Consider the following 12,875-nt stretch of genomic DNA (forward strand, 5'->3'; position numbering starts at 1 on the left):
TTATAAAATAAAATGACAATATGCACTAGGTTTGGTCGGGTTTAAAAAACCCACGGGTTCACGGGTTTGGGTACTATAGGAACAAACCCGTACCCATGAACCCGTCGGGTATACATTTATGCCCATTAGCAAACCCATGGGTATGAAAATTGACCCAAACCCGTACCCTAATGGGGTAAAAACCCATCGGGTTTCGGGTACCCATTGCCATCTCTACCAGCAGCCTCCCCAACGGCTACTTTGGTGGTTGAGGGCTATAAATACCCCCAACCACCACAACTCAAAGCATCCAAGATTTCTGAGTATCACATTCAATACAAGAGCTCTAGCATTCACTCCTAGACACAATTCAAAAGATCAAAGCATCTCCAAGTCCCAAATTCATCTCAAACACTTAGTGACCTGTGAGTGAGTGATTTCGTGTTCTTTTGAGCTCTTGCCTCTTAGTTTGCCTTTCTTCTTTCTCATTCTTGTTCTCAAGTGACTTGTAATCAAAGCAAGAGACACCTAAGAGTGTGGTGGTCCTTGCGGGGTCTTAGTAACTCGATTGATTAAGGGAAAGGCTCACTCGGTCTAAATGACCGTTTGAGAGAGGGAAAGGGTTGGAATAGACCTGGTCTTTGTGACCTCCTCAACGGGGACTAGGTTCTTTGAAACCGAACCTCGGTAAAACAAATCATCATGTTCATTCGCTTGATTTCCATTTGATTTGTTTTCCCCTCTCTCCCGGACTTGATTTTAGTTCTAACGCTAACCCCGGCTTGTAATGTGTGTTTAAAGTTGTAAATTTCAGATTACGCTTATTCACCCCCTCTAGGCGACTTTCAATTGGTATCAGAGCCCAGTGCTTCATTAAGAGTCTAACAACTCAAAGTAATGTCGGGAGAACACACCAAGAGGGACATCGTGACCGGCGACAAGCCCGCAAGCTCGGGGAGGACTCTCTCAAGAGACTCCGGCAACAAGCATAAAGAGGAATCCTATTCCTCCATCAAGTCACATCGGAGAGGTGACAAGAAGAAGAAGATGAAGAAAGTGGTCTACTACAAGACCGACTCTTCGTCACCCTCTACTTCCGGCTCTGAATCGTCGTCCACTACTTCTAAGCGCCATGAGCGCAAGAAGTATAGTAAGATGCCTGTACACTATCCTCGTATTTCAAAACACGCTCCATTACTTTCCGTTCCCTTAGGCAAACTACCATATTTTTATGGTGAGGATTATTGTATGTGGAGTGATAAAATGAGGCACCACCTAACCTCGAGAGGAGTATAACAAGGTGCAAGGGTTAAAGAGCGCCAAAGAAATTTGGGACGTCCTCAAGACCGCGCACGAAGGGGACGAGGTGACCAAAATCACCAAGCGGGAGATGATCGAGGGGGAGCTCGGTCGATTCGTCTTCAACAAAGGAGAAGAGTCACAAACAATGTACAACCGGCTAAAGACAATGGTGAACCAAGTGCACAACCTCGGGGGCACCAAATGGGATGACCATGAAATGGTCAAGGTTATTCTTAGATCCCTCGTATTTCGCAATCCTACTCAAGTTCAATTAATACGTGGGAATCCTAGATATAAACTAATGTCTCCCGAGAAAGTTATTAGCAAGTTTGTGAGCTTTGAACTTATGATCAAAGACTCCAAACACATCGTCAACTTGGAGCAAGGCACCACCTCCACACCCGAGGTGCAACCCGTCACATTCAAAGCGATGGAAGAAGAGAAGAGGGAGTCTACACCAAGTAGGCTTCTGATCGTCGCCTCCAAGCTCGACAATGAGGAGATGGCTCTCATCATCAAGAGCTTCCACCAAATCCTCAAACAAAGGAGGGGGAAGGACTACAAACCCTGCTCCAAAAGGGTGTGCTACGAATGTGGTAAGCCCGGTCATTTTATTGCAAAATGTCCAATGTCAAGTGAAAGTGACACGGACGACGACAAGAAGGGGAAGAAGAAGGAGAAGAAGAGGTACTACGAGAAGAAGGACGGTGAGAGGAATGGGACTCCGACGAGAGCTCCACCGACTCCTCCTCCGACGAGGACGCCGCCAACATCGCCATTAACAAGGGCCTCCTCTTCCCCAACGTCGGCCACAAATGTTTCATGGCTAAGGATGGCAAGAAAAAGAAGGTACACTCTAGAGCCACCCCCAAATATACAACATCTAGTGATGAGGGTAGCTCTAGTGAAAATGAAGATGATTTACTTACTCTTTTTACCAACCTCAGCATGGAACAAAAGAAAAAAATAAATGAATTAATAGAAGCTATTCATGAGAAGGATGAACTCTTGGATAGCCAAGAGGACTTCCTTATTAAAGAAAAAAAACATGTTAAAGTAAAAAATGCTTATGCCCAGGAAGTTGAAAAATGTGAAAACTTAACTAAGGAGTTTAGCATTTGTCATGATTCAATTTCTAGTCTTATAAATGAAAATGCTAGTTTAGTTTCTAAGATTAAAGAATTGAATGTTTGCAATGATTCTATTTCCTGTCTTAGAGATGAAAATGCTATTTTAAATGCTAAGATAGAAGAATTAAATACTTGCAAACTCTCTACATCTACTGTCAAGCATGTTTCCATTTGCATTAGATGTAGAGATATTAATGTTGAAGCTATTGATGATCACATTGCCATGATTAAACAAGAAAATGATCACATAACTAAATTGACTGCTAAAATTAATGAGCATAACTTGAAAATGAAAAGTTTAAATTTGCTAGAAGCATGCTCTATAATGGGAGACACCCAGACATTAAGGATGGCATTGGTTTCCAACAGGGGAGCAATGTCAAGCTTAATGCCCCTAAAAGATTATCTAATTTTGTTAAGGGCAAGACTCCCATGGTTCAGGATAATGAAGGCTACATTTTATATCCTGCTAATTATCCTGAGCACAAAATTAGGAAGATTCATGCTAGGAAACCTCATAATGTTTCTCACCATGCATTCATGTATAAAAATGAGGCTTCTAGCTCTAGGCATACCACTCATATTAAATTGTCTAAAAAGAAAACTCCTACTGCATCAAATGAACATAATGTGTCATTTAAGACTTTTGATGCATCTTATGTTTTAACTAACAAATCAGGCAAAGTAGTTGCCAAATATGTTGGAGGCAAACACAAGAGCTCCAAGACTTGTGTTTGGGTTCCCAAGGTGCTTGTTTCTAACGTCAAAGGACCCAATACTGTTTGGGTACCTAAGAACAAGGCCTAAAATTGTTTTGTAGGTTTATGCATCCAGTGGTTCAAGTTGGATAATTGATAGCGGGTGCACAAACCATATGACAGGAGAAAAGAGAATGTTCTTCTCCTATGAGAAAAACGAAGATCCCCAACGAGCTATCACATTCGGGGATGGAAATCAAGGTTTGGTCAAATGTTTGGGTAAAATTGTTGTATCTCCTGACCATTTTATTTCCAATGTTTTTCTTGTAGATTCTTTAGATTACAATTTGCATTCTGTTTCTCAATTATGCAAAATGGGCTATAGTTGTCTATTTACAGATGTAGGTGTTATTGTCTTTAGAAGAAGTGATGATTCAATAGCTTTTAAGGGAGTGCTAGAGGGTCAGCTATACTTAGTTGATTTCAATCAAGCTGAACTAGACACTTGCTTAATTGCTAAGACTAATATGGGTTGGCTCTGGCATCGCCGACTTGCCCATGTTGGAATGAAAAATCTTCACAAACTTCTAAAGGGATAGCACATTTTGGGACTAACAAATGTTCATTTTGAGAAAGACAGGGTTTGTAGCGCATGCCAAGCAGGAAAGCAAGTTGGCGCTCATCATCCACACAAGAACATCATGACGACTGACAGACCACTCGAGCTATTCCACCTGGATCTGAAAGGGAATTAGGCTTACACCTAGTTCCTAAATAATTTTGGTGGTTGAATTGCCCAACACAAATAATTGGACTAACTAGTTTGCTCTAGTGTATAAGCTATACAGGTGCCAAAGGTTCACACTTAGCCAATAAAAAGACCAAGTATTGGGTTCAACAAAAGAACAAAGGGGCAACCGAAGGCATCTCTGGTCTGGCGCACCGGACTGTCCGGTGTGCCACCGGACAGTGTTCGGTGCACCACCGGACAGTGTCCGGTGCACCAGAGGACTCCAGCTCAAACTCATCACCTTCGGGAAAATCCAGAGGCGCTCCGCTATAATTCACCGCACTGTCCGGTGCTCCAAGGAAGAGCGGCCTCAGGAACTCGCCAGCTTCGGGAATTTGCAACGGCTAGTCCGCTATAATTCACCGGACATGTCCGGTGTGCACCGGACTGTCCGGTGTGCCATCGAAGCAACGGATACTTCGGCGCCAACGGCTACCTGCAGCACATTGAATGTGCGCCAGCGCGCGCAGAAGTCAGGAACGCCCATACTAGCGCACCGGACACTCTACAGTACATGTCCGGTGCGCCACCGGACATCCAGGCGGGCCCAGAAGACAGAGCTCCAACGGTCGGAACCCAACGACTTTGGTGACGTGGCTGGCACACCGGACATGTCCGGTGTGCACCGGACTGTCCGGTGCACCATACGACAGTCAGCCCCACCAAACGGCTAGTTTGGTGGTTGGGGCTATAAATACCCCCAACCACCCACCATTCATTGCATCCAAGTTTTCCACCTTGCAACTACTTACAAGAGCTAGGCATTCAATTCTAGACACACCCAAGTGATCAAATCCTCTCCCAACTCCACAAAAGCATTAGTGACTAGTGAGAGTGATTTGTCGTGTTCTTTTGAGCTCTTGTGCTTGGATCGCTTGCTTTCTTTCTCATTCTTTCTTGCAATCAAACTCACTTGTAATTGAAGCAAGAGACACCAATCTTGTGGTGGTCCTTGTGGGAACTTTGTGTTCCAAGTGATTGAGAAGAAAAGCTCACTCGGTCCGAGGGACCGTTTGAGAGAGGGAAAGGGTTGAAAGAGACCCGGTCTTTGTGACCACCTCAACGGGGAGTAGGTTCGCAAGAACCGAACCTCGGTAAAACAAATCCGCGTGTCACATCTCTTATTTGCTTGCGATTTGTTTTGCACCCTCTCTCGCGGACTCGATTATATTTCTAACGCTAACCCGACTTGTAGTTGTGATTATTTTTGAGAATTTCAGTTTCGCCCTATTCATCCCCCCCTCTAGACGACTATCAATTGGTATCAGAGCCTGGTGCTTCATTAGAGCCTAACCGCTCGAAGTGATGTCGGGAGATCACACCAAGAAGGAGATGGAGACCGACGAAAAGCCCACTACAAGCAACGAGAAAGCTCTATCGGGAGAGTCCCGCAACAAGGAGAAGCGGAAGGAGAAGAAGAAGGAAAAGAAGACTTCTTCCCACAAGTCGCATCGGAGTGGCGACAAAATTAAGAAGATGAGGAAGGTGGTCTACTATGAGACCGACACTTCATCACCTTCTACCTCCGGCTCCGACGCGCCCTCCATAACTTCGAAGCGCCATGAGCGTAAGAAGTTTAGTAAGATCCCCTTACATTATCCTCGTACCTCTAGACATACTCCATTACTTTCCGTTCCATTAGGCAAACCGCCAACCTTTGACGGTGAAGATTATGCTAGGTGGAGTGATTTAATGAAATTTCATCTAACCTCACTCCACAAAAGTATATGGAATGTTGTTGAGTTTGGTGTACAGGTACCATCCGTAGGGGATGAAGACTATAACTCGGACGAGGTGGCCCAAATCCACCACTTTAACTCCCAAGACACTACTATACTCCTCGCCTCTCTAAGTCGAGAGGAGTATAATAAGGTGCAAGGGTTAAAAAGTGCGAAGGAAATTTGGGACGTACTCAAGACCGCGCACGAGGGAGACGAGGTGACAAAGATCACCAAGCGGGAAACGATCGAGGGGGAGCTCGGTCGCTTCATGCTTCACCAAGGGGAGGATCCACAAGCTATGTACAACCGCTTGAAGACCTTGGTGAACCAAGTGCGCAACCTTGGGAGCGAAAAATGGGATGACCATGAGATGGTCAAGGTTATGCTTAGATCCCTCGTATTTCTTAACCCTACACAAGTTCAATTAATTCTAGGTGATCCTAGATATAAGCTAATGTCTCCCGAGGAAGTCATAGGAAAATTTGTGAGCTTTGAGCTAATGATTAAAGGCTCAAAGAAAATCATCGAGCAAGGCACCTCCTCCACACCTGAAGCACAATCGGTCGCATTCAAGGCGACGGAGGAGAAGAAGGAGGAGTCTACATCAAGTAGACAACCAATCGACGCCTCCAAGCTCGACAATGAGGAAATGACGCTCGTCATCAAGAGCTTCCGCCAAATCCTCAAACAAAGGAGGGGGAAGGATTACAAACCTCGCTCCAAGAAAGTGTGTTACAAATGTGGTAAGCCCGGTCATTTTATTGCAAAATGTCCTATATCTAGTGACAGTGACAGGGGCGACAACAAGAAGGGGAGAAGAAAGGAGAAGAAGAAATACTACAAGAAGAGGGGCGGCGATGCCCATGTTTGTCGGGAGTGGGACTCCGACGAAAGCTCTAGCGACTCCTCCGATGACGAGGACGCCGCCAACATCGCCGTCACCAAGGGCCTTCTCTTCCCCAACGTCGGCCACAAGTGCCTCATGGCAAAGGACGGCAAAAAGAAGAAGGTTAAATCTAAATCCTCCACTAGATATGAGTCCTCTAGTGATGAAAATGCTAGTGATGAGGAAGATAACCTACGCATTCTTTTTGCCAACTTAAACATGCAACAAAAAGAGAAATTAAATGAATTGATTAGTGCCATCCATGAGAAGGATGATCTCTTGGACTCCCAAGAGGACTTCCTAATCAAGGAAAACAAAAAGCATGTTAAAGTTAAAAATGCTTATGCTCTAGAAAGTGAGAAATGTGAAAAATTATCTAGTGAGCTAAGCACTTGCCATGAGACTATAGACAACCTTAGAAATGAGAATGCCAATTTATTAGCTAGGGTTGATTCTATTGCTTGTAATGTTTCAATTCCCAATCTTAGAAATGATAATGATGATCTACTTGCTAAAATTGAAGAATTGAACATTACCCTTGCTAGCCTTAAAGTTGAAAATGAGAAATTGCTTGCTAAGGCTAAAGATTTTGATGGTTGCAATGTTACTATTTCCGACCTTAGAACTAAGAATGATATATTGCATGCTAAGGTTGTAGAATTAAAATCATGCAAACCCTCTACATCTACCGTTGAGCATACTACCATTTGTACTAGATGTAGAGATGTTAACATTGATGCTATACATGATCACATGGCTTTAATTAAACAACAAAATGATCATATAGCAAAATTAGATGCTAAAATTGCCGAGCATAACTTAGAGAATGAAAAATTAAAATTTGCTCGTAGTATGCTTTATAATGGGAGACGCCCTGGCATCAAGGATGGCATTGGCTTCCAAAGGGGAGACAATGTCAAACTTAATGCCCCTCCTAAAAGATTGTCTAATTTTGTTAAGGGCAAGGCTCCCATGCCTCAGGATAACGAGGGTTACATTTTGTACCCTGCCGGTTATCCCGAGAGCAAGATTAGGAGAATTCACTCTAGGAAGTCTCACTCTGGCCCTAATCATGCTTTTATGTATAAGGGTGAGACATCTAGCTCTAGGCAACCAACCCGTGCTAAGTTGCCTAAGAAGAAAACTCCTAGTGCATCAAATGAACATAGCTTTTCATTTAAAACCTTTGATGCATCATATGTGTTGACTAACAAATCCGGCAAAGTAGTTGCCAAATATGTTGGGGGCAAGCACAAGGGATCTAAGACTTGTGTTTGGGTACCCAAAGTTCTTGTATCTAATGCCAAAGGACCCAAAACCATTTGGGTACCTAAAGTCAAGAACTAAACATGTTTTGTAGGTTTATGCATCCGGGGGCTCAAGTTGGATCATCGACAGCGGGTGCACAAACCACATGATAGGGGAGAAGAAGATGTTCTCCTCCTACGAGAAAAACCAAGATCCCCAAAGAGCTATCACATTCGGGGATGGAAACCAAGGTTTGGTCAAAGGATTGGGTAAAATTGCTATATCTCCTGACCATTCTATTTCCAATGTTTTTCTTGTAGATTCATTAGATTACAATTTGCTTTCTGTATCTCAATTATGCAAAATGGGTTACAACTATCTTTTCACTGATGTAGGTGTCACTGTCTTTAGAAGAAGTGATGATTCAATAGCATTTAAGGGAGTGTTGGAGGGTCAGCTATACTTGGTAGATTTTGATAGAGCTGAACTCGACACTTGCTTAATTGCTAAGACTAACATGGGTTGGCTCTGGCACCGCCGACTAGCCCATGTTGGGATGAAGAATCTTCATAAGCTTCTAAAGGGAGAGCACATTTTAGGACTAACCAATGTTTATTTTGAGAAAGACAGGGTTTGTAGCGCATGCCAAGCAGGAAAGCAAGTTGGTGCCCATCATCCACACAAGAACATCATGACGACCGACAGGCCGCTTGAGCTACTCCACATGGATTTATTCGGCCCGATTGCTTACATAAGCATCGGCGGGAGTAAGTATTGTCTTGTAATAGTGGATGATTACTCTCGCTTCACTTGGGTATTCTTTTTGTAGGAAAAATCTCAAACCCAAGAGACCTTAAAAGGATTCTTGAGACGGGCTCAAAATGAGTTCGGCTTAAGGATCAAGAAAATTAGAAGCGACAACGGGACGGAGTTCAAGAACTCACAAATTGAAGGCTTCCTTGAGGAGGAGGGCATCAAGCATGAGTTCTCTTCTCCCTACACCCCACAACAAAATGGTGTAGTGGAGAGGAAGAATAGGACTCTATTGGACATGGCAAGAACCATGCTTGATGAGTACAAGACTTCGGATCGGTTCTGGGCCGAGGCGGTCAACACCGCTTGCTACGCCATCAACCGGTTGTATCTACACCGAATCCTCAAGAAGACATCGTATGAACTCCTAATCGGTAAAAAGCCCAATATTTCATATTTTAGAGTCTTTGGTAGCAAATGCTTTATTCTTGTTAAAAGAGGTAGAAAATCTAAATTTGCTCCTAAGACAGTAGAAGACTTTTTACTAGGATATGATTCAAACACAAGGGCATATAGAGTCTTTAACAAGTCCTCCGGACAAGTTGAAGTTTCTTGTGACGTTGTGTTTGATGAAACTAACGGCTCTCAAGTAGAGCAAGTTGATCTTGATGAGATAGGTGATGAAGAGGCTCCGTGCATCGCGCTAAGGAACATGTCCATTGGGGATGTGTGTCCTAAGGAATCCGAAGAGCCTCCAAATACACAAGATCAACCATCCTCTTCCACGCAAGCATCTCCACCAACTCAAAATGAGAATGACGCTAGAAGATCAAGCAAATGAGCCACCTCAAGATGACGACAATGATCAAGGGGGAGATGCAAATGATCAAGACAAGGAGGATGAAGAACAAAGGCCACCACACCCAAGAGTACACCAAGCAATCCAACGAGATCACCCCGTCAACACCATCCTCGGCGACATTCATAAGGGGGTAACCACTAGATCTCGTGTTGCACATTTTTGTGAGCATTACTCTTTTGTTTCCTCTATTGAGCCACATAGGGTAGAGGAAGCACTACAAGATTCGAATTGGGTGGTGGCGATGCAAGAGGAGCTCAACAACTTCACTAGGAATGAGGTATGGCATTTAGTTCCACGTCCTAACCAAAATGTTGTAGGAACCAAGTGGGTTTTCCGCAACAAGCAAGATGAGCATGGTGTGGTGACAAGGAACAAAGCTCGACTTGTGGCCAAGGGATACTCCCAAGTCGAAGGTTTGGATTTCGGTGAAACCTATGCACCCGTAGCTAGGCTTGAGTCAATTCGCATATTATTGGCCTATGCTACTTACCATGGCTTTAAGCTTTATCAAATGGACGTGAAAAGTGCCTTCCTCAATGGACCAATCAAGGAAGATGTCTATGTTGAGCAACCTCCCGGCTTTGAAGATAGTGAGTACCCTAACCATGTTTATAAACTCTCTAAGGCGCTTTATGGGCTCAAGCAAGCCCCAAGAGCATGGTATGAATGCCTTAGGGATTTCCTTATCACTAATGGCTTCAAAGTCGGAAAGGCCGATCCTACTTTATTCACTAAAACTCTTGAAAATGACTTGTTTATATGCCAAATTTATGTTGATGATATTATATTTGGGTCTACTAACGAGTCTACATGTGAAGAATTTAGTAGGATCATGACACAAAAGTTCGAGATGTCTATGATGGGGAGTTGAAGTATTTCTTAGGATTTCAAGTGAAGCAACTCCAAGAGGGCACCTTCCTAAGCCAAACAAAGTATACTCAAGATATTTTAAGCAAGTTTGGGATGAAGGATGCCAAACCCATCAAGACACCCATGGGAACCAATGGGCATCTCGACCTCGACGAAAAAGGTAAATCTGTCGATCAAAAGGTATACCGGTCGATGATAGGGTCTTTACTCTATTTATGTGCATCTCGACCGGATATTATGCTTTCCGTATGCATGTGTGCAAGATTCCAAGCCGACCCTAAGGAAGCTCACCTTAAGGCCGTAAAACGAATGTTGAGATATTTAGTTTATACTCCTAAGTTTGGGCTTTGGTATCCTAGGGGATCCACTTTTGATTTGATTGGTTATTCGAATGCTGATTGGGCAGGGTGTAAAATCAATAGAAAGAGCACATCGGGGACTTGCCAGTTCTTGGGAAGATCCTTGGTGTCTTGGGCTTCAAAGAAGCAAAATTCGGTAGCTCTTTCTACCGCCGAAGCCGAGTACATTGCCACAGGCCATTGTTGCACGCAACTACTTTGGATGAGGCAAACCCTTAGGGACTATGGTTACAAATTAACCAAAGTTCCTCTTCTATGTGATAATGAGAGTGCAATCAAAATGGCGGATAATCCCCTTCGAGCATAGCCGCACTGAACACATAGCCATTCGGTATCACTTTTTAAGGGATCACCAACAAAAGGGAGATATCGAGATTTCTTACATTAATACTAAAGATCAATTAGCCGATATCTTTACCAAGCCACTTGATGAACAAACTTTTAACAAACTTAGGCATGAGCTAAATATTCTTGATTCTAGGAACTTCTTTTGTTAATTTGCACACATAGCTATTTCATATACCTTTGATCATGTCTCTTTCATGTGCTCTGACTAATGTGTTTTCAAGTCTATTTCAAACCAAGTCATAGGTATATTGAAAGGGAACTGGAGTCTTCGGCAAAGACAAAGGCTTCCACTCCGTAACTCATCGTTCGCCGTCGCTCCGCGCATCTCTCCATCTTTTGGGGGAGAGTCAAAAGCAAAAGGACTCCATCTTTGGTATAATCTTCACTCATTTATTTATAACCAAAGGGGGAGAGAATAATGCTAAGGGCTCAAATGATTCCGTTTTTGGCGATTAATGCCAAAGGGGGAGAGAGTATGAGCCCAAAGCAAAAAGGACAGCACCACCACCTATTTTTAAAATTGTTTTCAATTGGAAATTTCAAATTGGTACCCTATTATGTTCAAAAGAGGGAGAAAGTAGTATTTCAAAATTGATATCTCAAAACCCTCTTGAACACTAAGAGGAGGATTTCATTTAGGGGGAGTTTTGTTTAAGTCAAAGGAAAAGCATTTGAAACAGGGGAGAATTCCAAATCTTGAAAATGCTTCTCGAAATCTTATTCATTTACCTTTGACTATTTGCAAAAGGACTTTGAAAAGATTTACAAAAGAATTTGCAAAAACAAAACATGTGGTGCAAGCGCGGTCCAAAATGTTAAAAAAAACAAAGAAACAATCCATGCATATCTTGTAAGTATTTATATTGGCTCAATTCCAAGCAACCTTTGCGCTTACATTATGCAAGCTAGTTCAATTATGTACTTCCATATTTGCTTTGGTTTGTGTTGGCATCAATCACCAAAAAGGGGGAGATTGAAAGGGAATTAGGCTTACACCTAGTTCCTAAATAATTTTGGTGGTTGAATTGCCCAATACAAATAATTGGACTAACTAGTTTGCTCTAGTGTATAAGCTATACAGGTGCCAAAGGTTCACACTTAGCCAATAAAAAGACCAAGTATTGGGTTCAACAAAAGAGCAAAGGGGCAACCGAAGGCATCTTTGGTCTGGCGCACCGGACTGTCCGGTGTGCCACCGGACAGTGTTCGGTGCACCACCGGACAGTGTCCGGTGCACCAGAGGACTCCAACTCAAACTCGTCACCTTCGGGAAAATCTAGAGGCGCTCCGCTAGAATTCACCGGACTGTCCGGTTTACACCGGACAGTGTCTGGTGCTCCAAGGAAGAGCGGCCTCAGGAACTCGCCAGCTTCGGGAATTTGCAACGGCTAGTCCGCTATAATTCACCGGACATGTCCGGTGTGCACCGGACTGTCCGGTGTGCCATCGAAGCAACGGATACTTCGGCGCCAACGGCTACCTGCAGCGCATTGAATGTGCGCCAGCGCGCGCAGAAGTCAGGAACGCCCATACTGGCGCACCGGACACTCTACAGTACATGTCCGGTGCGCCACCGGACATCCAGGCGGGCCCAGAAGACAGAGCTCCAACGGTCGGAACCCAACGGCTTTGGTGACGTGGCTGGCACACCGGACATGTCCGGTGTGCACCGGACTGTCCGGTGCACCATACGACAGTCAGCCCCACCAAATGGCTAGTTTGGTGGTTGGGGCTATAAATACCCCCAACCACCCACCATTCATTGCATCCAAGTTTTCCACCTTCTAACTACTTACAAGAGCTAGGCATTCAATTCTAGACACACCCAAGTGATCAAATCCTCTCCCAACTCCACAAAAGCATTAGTGACTAGTGAGAGTGATTTGTCGTGTTCTTTTGAGCTCTTGTGCTTGGATCGCTTGCTTTCTT

This window comes from Zea mays, chromosome 9 (assembly GCF_902167145.1).
Source record: "Zea mays cultivar B73 chromosome 9, Zm-B73-REFERENCE-NAM-5.0, whole genome shotgun sequence".
Classification (NCBI taxonomy): Eukaryota; Viridiplantae; Streptophyta; class Magnoliopsida; order Poales; family Poaceae; genus Zea; species Zea mays.